Source organism: Meleagris gallopavo, chromosome 2 (assembly GCF_000146605.3).
Source record: "Meleagris gallopavo isolate NT-WF06-2002-E0010 breed Aviagen turkey brand Nicholas breeding stock chromosome 2, Turkey_5.1, whole genome shotgun sequence".
NCBI lineage: Eukaryota > Metazoa > Chordata > Aves > Galliformes > Phasianidae > Meleagris > Meleagris gallopavo.
The window spans coordinates 13,204,426-13,213,908 of NC_015012.2; the positions used below are offsets into that span (position 1 = coordinate 13,204,426).

Genomic DNA, 9,483 nt, shown 5'->3' on the forward strand with positions numbered 1-9,483 from the left:
CAAAGTTTAGCAGTAAAATGAAAACCTTTAAATATTTTTAATTAAATATCATTCTGTAATTTGACTGAAAACATGACCACGGAAGAGCAGAATCCAGGATACCTTATCAAGAGAGGAATTGAAAGAAGTTGTATCTAAGACGCAAAACCTTTCTGGGATGCAATGAATTGTGGTTACAGTATCAAATAACTTTCTGTTCAATTGATGCAAGTTACACTTGTGGGACTTTTAACATCACAGAATCATAGAATGGTTTGGGTTCGAAGTGGGTCCTTGTAGGACATTTACTCCAACTCCCTTACAGCCCATTGCCTCGTTGCTTGTTATACATTTTTCAGCACTTAAACCTTTTAAATGGAATAATGTGCATACAAAAACGTAAATATATAGTTGACTGTGCTTAAAGAAAGCTGTAATTTCTCACACCAGTAACTTCACTGTTGTGAGCTTTCTATCGTAGTAGGAATCATTTCTCCTTCCTAATTTAATAATTGCTTAAGCATCAAGTTGTTGGAGCATTAATGAATCATTTGATGAAATGCGTAACTTGTGTGCTTCAGTGAGAGGGATGGCTGTAGCATAGCTTGAGCTGGTGACACTTTCCCCTCAAGTCTGCCTCAAACTCAGATAAATGCTATTTTCAGCCCTACTGTATTTTGGAGTTTCACTAAGGCTCTTTTTTATGTTTTACCAGAACCCATTCAGCAGCTCTGAAACTTGGAAGCAACAAAGTTTATAGAAACATGCTTCTGAGTCTTTTCACTGCCTTGGTTAAATATTGATTTAGCCCTTGACCTATATTAAAGTAACCAATATATCTGAAAATGGCTCTGCTGTAGCTCAAAATTAACAGTGCATATGAAAACATAAGCACGTTTTCTCCATGGAAAAGTTGTCTTTTGACAGATTGGTTTTGGGGTATACTATTTTTTTATATGTATTTTCATCATTGCAGTTGCCGTGTACTGTGAAGTACGAGATCATCTCTGTCAAATATCTTTTTTCTAGAATATCTATAAAGCATACTTTTGTATACAGGGCTGATTTTCTTTGTGTCTTCCTAAGGAATAGGCTAATAAACATGGAATTTCACAGTTACTTTTCTTTTGTTTTGATGCAGAATAATTCCTTCTTCTATTTTCAGTGAACTGAGTCATTCAGTTTACCTTTTCTACACATCTGTCATGGTCATTCTCTTCATGTGTTAAACACTAAGACAAACAAAATGCAAAAGAATCCAAATTGTTTACAGCTTTTCTAGTTTCTTTGTCATTTGCCCTTTGGACTGCAGTCGTTGAACAGGTGAATTGTTCAATACTTGCAAGCTTGCTCTGTGTCCTGCATAATTTTGCCTCTCATCATACTTGGTAACACTCTCTTGACTTTTCCACAGACTCACATTTCAAGACTTCCTCCTGGAGCGGTGGCAGGACAGTCCGTAGCAATAGAAGGAGGAGTTTGCCGACTGGAGAGCCCAGAAAGCTGAACAGTTGATTCCTCACTTCATTGCAAAGAATATGAATGACGTTTTCTACAATAAGTTTTTTTGTGTGTCTTAACAAATGTTGGAAATTCTACTGTTGCTTTATACGCCATATTGCCACCATGTGCTCCATAACTTGAGACAAGTGCTGCTGTAGTTTATGTTCTCACTCTGTGAATGGGAGTGTGTGCATGTTCATTTTTTCCCTGATAAAATAGGACCTCTTCCCAGTTGTACAAAGATTATATATGATTAGTGATTACGTTCTCATTGTTTTATGTTTGAAAAATATCTGAAAGTTAAAACGAAATAATAATTTAAATATGTGGTCACAATTGTCGTTCATGTTCTAAATTTAAAAAGAACAGGCCTTTGAAGTGGATATATAAGTATGCAAAAATGATTATGGTTTCTCAGTGGTTTAAGGAAATCCAGTGGTGGTTTAAACATGGATTGCTTTTTTCCTCCCCAATAAGGAGGAATTTTTTTGTCAAAGAATGGTTTCAGTGAAACAAACTAAAGCAAAATTAAGGCTAGAATTGTTCTAAATAATCTTATAAGTCATATCTCTGTTTCCAAACTAAGATGTTAATAGCTTCAAGCTGTATCTATTACAAAATGCTATATGAAGATAATGTATCGTAATGCAGTCTTTATGTATAATGGAATATTACAATGTAAATAAGAAAACAAAGTTTATGGAAAGATTCAATATTATTCTTTGCTTCTGTTTTAAATCTATTTTTAAGAGAGGTACAGAAATGAGCATATAACTGGATGCAAAGTGCAATGTGTACTGAATGGATGCTGGGAATTCTGATACTAGCTTTCTTACAGATAAAGCAACTTCCTAAAGTCCGGCCACAGCATGGGTATTTATATAACTGTGTGTAATATATATGTACTGTGCATAAATTTACTGTAATTTTTTTACACCTTCAACAACACTGCAGTATAAAACAATGTAAACCTTGTCTGCCTTGTGAAGCGTTGGCAGCTGAACTGTCTTTTTGTCACCAGTTCTGATATGTTAGCCAGATCGCCTGTGTCCTAAAAGTGACTTCTCACATACAATCTTCCACTCAGTACTTCTTTCTTTACAGCACTGGCAGCAATAGAAGACTTTTGTAATTAATTCATTGTCATGATAAGTATGCCAAAGAAAAATTGAATTAGTTCATCTTTTTCCCTGGTGGATATTTGATAATTCTGTTTTCAGAAATAGTGGATGAATAGGTATTCAGACTGTATTCGCTTAATTGGGCATTGTACTATCCTCTTTTGTAATGTTGTGCCTGCCTATAACAGACCTACTTGACTGCTGATTAAATGGTTACATTGATTGTAGTACCAATGTTTCATGGATAAAAATCTTAATACATTATTTTAGTAGCCTGAATTCATTTTCACTCTTATGTTAAATAATACATTGAGATATGTTCTTATTTGTGTCTGTTTTGTTTTTTTTAATCGTTACATCAGTGTAAACCTATAGTATAATATATTTCTATGAATTCTTGTAGATAATATGAAATAAGCTTTTCAGGTTGCAAAACCAAAAAGTGAAATGCATCTGTCTAAAGCAGTTTGTGCTAAGGTGTCCATCTGCATCCTTGGGGGTACAGCCAGAGTCTGGTCTGATAGAGTGAAGAAGTGTAGTGGTTTACACAAGTTAAAGTTTGGCAGTGCAGAATACAACACTTCAGAAGTGTTCTAACAATGAAGTTTAGTTGTCAGAGCCATTGAAATTTCTGTAACATACAACATTAAGTGATTGTGTGGGTGCTGCACTGTATAATGTGTGAAGAATAGTTATAATTCTTGTGAGTTTGTGTGTACCCATATTTGAAAATGGCATATTTTTTGCAGAAGTTAAAGTGATGGAGATAGCCATTCAAGTGCTTTTCAGTATTGCCTTTGTAGAAACATTGGCATAAATTCACTTTTATGTAACAAGGAATGCAGAAGGGCTTGTGCAATGTGTAAATTGATAAGTTGTTTCTTCCACTTACTTGCTTAATGTCTCGTTATGGAGACCTGGATACCAATTTATAATCTTTTTCCCATGTGCTAGCAGAATTTTACTTTTGTGTGTATTCGTACGTATGCATATGTGTATATATATATATATTATTTTTATTATATATATATATAATTGTAACTCAAAAATCAGTGTGCTTAGCTTTTCTTTTGCTTTCATTTCTATGTAATATTCTAATCAATTGCTTCCTAAGCAACTTTTGTGTAAAAAAGCCAGGCTTCTTTGTGGAATTATGCAGGTGTTATTGTTTGAACTTGAGCCATGTCTCTTTTTCTTGTCCAACTTTTCCTTCTATCTGGCTAGAGGAAAAAGATATTCATGTCCTGAGAATCACAAGAAAGGTACAGAGCACAAACCAGGTACAGAGCTGACTGTATACCTTTGCTACTCATGAGAAGGAAATTGTCTTAGGACATTTGCATTTCTGTATCAGTAATCATGAAGACTGGCCAGAGCACAGCTTCCTATCATCCTACTCCCACTTCAGCTAATGAGAGCTCTTAAGCTACCTTAATTGTGGGTCTAATTCTGCTTCCATGTCTATTTTGGACTTCAAAAGGTTTAATGAAAAGTAAGTGGTGAGGATAGACACTTAGCAATGAAGTGATCTGTAAACTCTTGTACGTGACGAGTAACCGTTGCCACTGGCACAAGCAGACACAGTCCAAGAGGAAATTACACAGTTGGTGGCAGTAGCTGTCTAAAATTATAAAGGAAGGATAACCAGATGAAATGCATATAAATACAAACAATTTGAATACTCTTGATTTTATACTCAAACACACAATTACATGTCCTTGGTTATTTTGTAGCAGACAAGTTGGTGCCAGAGTAGTCACTAATCTGTTATAATAAATTTTACTTCTAAAAGCTTGTAATAGCCTCTCACAGTAAAGTGTAGTGGTGATTTGAATTCCACTTCGTGTATTCTGTAGGTACAAAGAGTATGTTTCTCTGTTTATGAACTAATCTCTAGAAAGGGTGTGAGATTAAAGTGATTTAACTGGCAAGGTAGAGGGAGCCCAATTCACTGAAACTACAGCCATCCCCTATGTAAAGGTTGATATGGAAGATGCTGTGATGAAGGAGGAGGAAATAAAGACAGTTAAAAAATATCAAGGGTATTAACAAGGCTGTAGTAACTGCTGTTGTTAACTATAATGTAAGTTAATAGCAGAGTCTGGATAAGGAGACCGAAACCACTGAGTATTATGGTATTAGAAGTGGAATAGGTGCAGCCACCATAATTTCTAATGGCTCTATAGATAGCGCCACTGATAAATAAGAGCTGTTTTCTTTTTGCTCCCTTTTTTTAAAACAGGAAACTGTAGGAGGTTGGAGGCTGTTCTGCTCTAACAGCCCTGTGCTTGATCATTTGCTCCATTACAGGATTACAGAGTTAAGGAGTGGTTTTATTGTCTAAGGACCAATAGTGATGCAGTATTCATCTTCCACCTAACCTGGGCAAAAAATCCCCATAAAAATTAGCTAGATCTCTTAATAGTGATTTGAGCCCAATAAATGTCTGTCATGTGCCTAAACAAACCATATGAAATGGTGAACATGAAAGCAACAGCCATGGTGAGACTTGCTTTCCTATGGCTTAGTATCTTGACCACAACACCTTTGGTTGCCTCAGAAGTCTTCACAGAATCACAGAATTGTAGGGGTTGGAAGGGACTTTCTGTGTGTTGGGAATGCAATACATGTATTTTATCTCCTGTGCTCTGCACTTTCACTAACTTTTAAGTTCACAATTCCTTGCAAGGTTATGCTCTTCTTTCTGTGCTCCCCATCCCAATACAGAAGCTCCAGCTGACCAGTCTCCTCAGTCTCCAGATGCTGCAGTATCTGTAGCCAACTCTCCTGCCCACAGTGTTGATATGCATTACTGTACAAGAGAGCACACGTGTGTTGTGGTGGGTTAAGTGGCTCCTGGATCTTGGCTGCTGGTTTCAAGGATGAGAGTAACTCCCAGGATGCAGGTTGTGCAGGCCTGTAGGCAATGAGTAGCTGTGGTCCTCTTCAGATTTGTAGAAATAGGCCAAGGGAGGCAGGAAGTCCTCAGATACTACAGGTAGCATGAGTCTGTAAGCATTGTTTCCAGGCTAAAAGTTTTATCTTGCTTCTTAAATAGTACATTAGAAGCTTGAGACAAACCAACCTACACCAAAAGCTACTGTGATCACCAGTCCCTTGGGTATAATGTGGAGGGGCAGGCTCCAGCCAGCCTGGGGAAAAAACAGTACCAATGCTCAGCTGGAGTTTGTATAAACCTGCAGAGGACTACGGGTGACATGTCCTTGTGTGGTTAATCCCCGTCAGACTCTGCAGTGTTGGACACACTTGGCTCTTCCTTTGCACACTGTGCAGGAGTATATCAACCAGGCATCCAGGCAGATTAACAGAAGAGCTCTGCAGTTTATCTCCCCACCCCTTTGGGATTCTATCAGTCAGCTACAATATATTGTAATAGATATTTAGGCTAGCATTGCCCAATGTATAACACTCCATCACACTGGTGTAAACACCCATGTATTTACATAGAAAGAACTACCTCAGCTCTCTGAAACAAAATGCCTTGTGAAGTTGCTAAAATGCAATTCTCAGAAAGCACTAGTTGAAGGCAAATGTTTGAAATGAGATCGTGTCTCCAGTGAAGTCACTAGGAGCTCAGCCATCAGCTTTGGCAGAGCTGGGACATCTCTCTTTGAAGTGTTTCTCTCGGAGGAGTCAAACATTTTAAGTCTCTTAATGCTAACACTGGAGACTTCAGAAATGAGATTGAGCAAGGTATTTGGATGACTGATGCTTATTTTTCTGGATTATCCGGGAATATCTGGTGGGTGTGCAGAGTTTGAGAAGTTAGGTGGAAGAATCAACATGTAGACTTTCCTGTTTTAAACAATTTGAAGTCAGGCTATAACTTTGCTGCAGATGGAGCTCTTTGCTAGCCAAGGACTTTCAGCACTTTTTTACAGTTTAAAAATTTCTTCTAAAGGGGATAATTTTTACAGTTCTTGCTTCCCTTTAGAGCTATTGGAGTAGTATGGGATACACTGTGTGGTACAGCACAAACATCAGCAAGGATTTGGTTTTGCTTTATCCAGCTTACCAGTGGCAAAACCACCATACCAGCCTGGACTGTAAAGTCTGTGCTTACTACCACTGAAATAGAAATATTGTTAGATGTTTTGGGTCACTTCCGGAAGGTTCCGAGGGCGCCATTTTGGGTGAGATGCTTCCCTCAGCAGCACTCAAGGAAGCACAAAATGGCGCCAAGCAGCAAGGCGTGAGGGCAGAAGGGGTGTTCCAGGCATGGGGAGCTGCAGCCTGTGAGAAGGACCCACATGGAGCAGGGCAAGTGTGGGAGGACGCAGGCTGAGGGAAGCTGCTGTTCTCACTAGCAAACATATTTTCACTGCCCGCATATTATTGAGCCTTTTATCCAAGCTGTTTTGCTGGTGATGGTGCTTGGTAAGTGATCTCCGCCTCTTAATTTCATCTGAATTTCCATCCCCACTGAGGGGAAGTGAGAAACAAAGCAGTGCACTGCACATGCAAATTGCACTTAGAATTTCCTCAAGGCCAAATCCTGAAGAAAAGTTTTGCAGATGACCATTTATTGTGGTAGCTCAGTTTTCTCTTGGATCAGTGAGCTGCATTTTGGGCCTGGCAGCTGCAGGCTTGGTAGGTCTGTTTTCAAGGAAACACAGGAGCACCGGGCTGCAAGAAGGTGGGATAACCCTTTTATTTTTAAATTAGTTATAGAGTGAAGCTGCCCTCTCTGTGCTCACTGTGATTAGCACTTCTGTTGGATATTGCTGTTATTCTGTTCCAATCCTTCTCAGGGAGTCACTGCTACAATGCACTGCAAATTTTGTTGGGGAAAAATAAAATTGACATGTTCATAAAATCACATTCTTTGCCTGATTTTGCAGGAATCGAGTCTAGCGAAGTGCAGTTCTCAATCCCATGAAGAAATTGTTTCTGAAGTTTGGATTCTAATCCTTTCCAAAGGCGATGAACTCCTGTGGGGAGATAAGAGCATGCCAGGTCCTGAGGTAATTAACGGTCAGCACTGTGATATGAAGGCCTTTGAAAGCAACAATGTGTGTGTCTGAGGAGGGAAGGGAGATTGTTTCAAACCCCATGCTTAGCGTATTAATGCATCGTGTAATTTCTGTGAAAAAAAATTAGCTAACCAGGAGACAAACAATGCCAGGCACAGCAGAGAAGGCTTTATGATACACGATTTGAAATAAAGTTACAATTAGAAAGGTGTAAAACACTTTGTTCTCCAGGGAAGAGAACGGAAGGATAGAAGAAGCATCATTTTTGAGTGTACTCTTTGCACATCACACAAGCTTTTTCAGGTAAGTTTCAAGAATCTTGACCAGCATGAGGGAGTTGCCTAAATTAGAAGAGAACTCAAAGTAAGGATAGTCCCAACTGTAAGTGGTAAACAAAAAGGCAGGGGGAGTTTTACTGTTAAAAACAATATGCGAGGGGCAGAAAGCAAATGAATTGTTTTCTTGGCCAAATTGTGACTCAGAGTTATAAGTTGAGATATGAACTAACTCTGTTTTCTTCCTTTGGTATTTCTTTTATTGGAATTGTTTTTGATTCTGAAACAAAGATGCCTTCTTTGTTTTGCTAGTATAAAATTATTTTCACTTTAAACATCTCTAGAGGCACAGCAACTCATTTAAAATGAAGATGCTGCTACTTCTGGGAGATGACAAACCCACATAGGGGTGTCTGTATGGACTCTGGAGGGATGTGGCACCTGAATGTGTTCAGATGTCTGAAGAAATAGGGTGGATTTTCAATAGTTAAGTACTAGTCTCTGTTCTGAATGTTCAATCGCCATTGTGTACTCCAGAACAGCTTGATTCATGATTAAGAACTTGTTGGGTTGGTGCAAAAATTGATTTTAAACATTTAATTTGTACTTTTTTTTTTCCTAATTGGCAATAATCTAATCTATGATATGATATGATACGTCTTACACTGAATAGCCTGTGAAGAAGCCAGTGCAGCCCTGGAGACTGCTGGTAGCAGTGCAGATGATGAGAATGATGAAGGAACCACAGCTGCTTTCTGAAGTGGTCAGGTTTAGCTTTTCTGCTTGGCAAATTCGCTATCAGTGATGTCCCTCTGTTGCTGGATATGCAATCGTTTTGCTAAGAACAAACAGTGTTCAGGTAATTAAAAAAAGCTATGACAAACTGCATCCATTGTATAAATATAGATAAATTGGCTTTTTGGAACAGGGCATATAACAGAAAAACTAAATATTTTGTTTCTTCATTGAAGTCTTTCCTGTGGCTGGAAAGAAGATACAAGCTTTTTTTCCCCTACTTGATAACTAGTGAATCCTCCTCACCCTGAAAAACCCCAAAGAAGTCTTTCAAGTGAGAACTGAGATTTCCTCATCATTCTGTTTTTTTGGTAATTTATATTTCAACAGCAGAAAGGTGCAAGACCTCTTTCTTACCTTGTGATGTGCAAATAAGGATACCAAGGACATTTGATTTTGGTCTGTCCTGCCTGGAAAAGAAGTGCTGTAACAGTTGATAGCGGCTCTTTCCTCCCAGTGTGCTCCCTGGTGAGATTGTGCTGCACCGAGAGCTGTGCAAGCTGAGCTTGCGAGGCTCCAACACTCTGCTTGACAAGGGTGTGATAAGCTCTTCCAGTCTCATGGGAGTGAACATCCTCACACATGGAGCTGGGATTTCCCCGTCCTGGGCTATAGCTTTGTTGACAAGCTTATTTTTCACTTTAGCATAGTAAATAGAGTGTATCTCCTGCTTGGTGATGATTCATCTCTGATTATGTTTAATAATTAGAATTCCATGCTTGTCTACAGCTTCCTCCGTGCTCTGCCAAAGCGGGTAGGCTCTGCTCTGAACAGCTCCATCTGTTGGCACCACATCTCCATAGCAAAAAAAAAAAA

At 38.6% G+C, this 9,483-nt stretch overlaps 1 long non-coding RNA gene across 1 annotated transcript; it reads left to right on the top strand.

The window, feature by feature from the left end:
* Window positions 1-3,652: 3,652 nt before the first annotated feature.
* Window positions 3,653-9,483, top strand: LOC116216289. The gene is made up of 4 exons (XR_004158767.1): window positions 3,653-7,001; window positions 7,466-7,588; window positions 7,829-7,900; window positions 8,546-9,483. It is a non-coding gene; the product is annotated as an uncharacterized LOC116216289 (long non-coding RNA).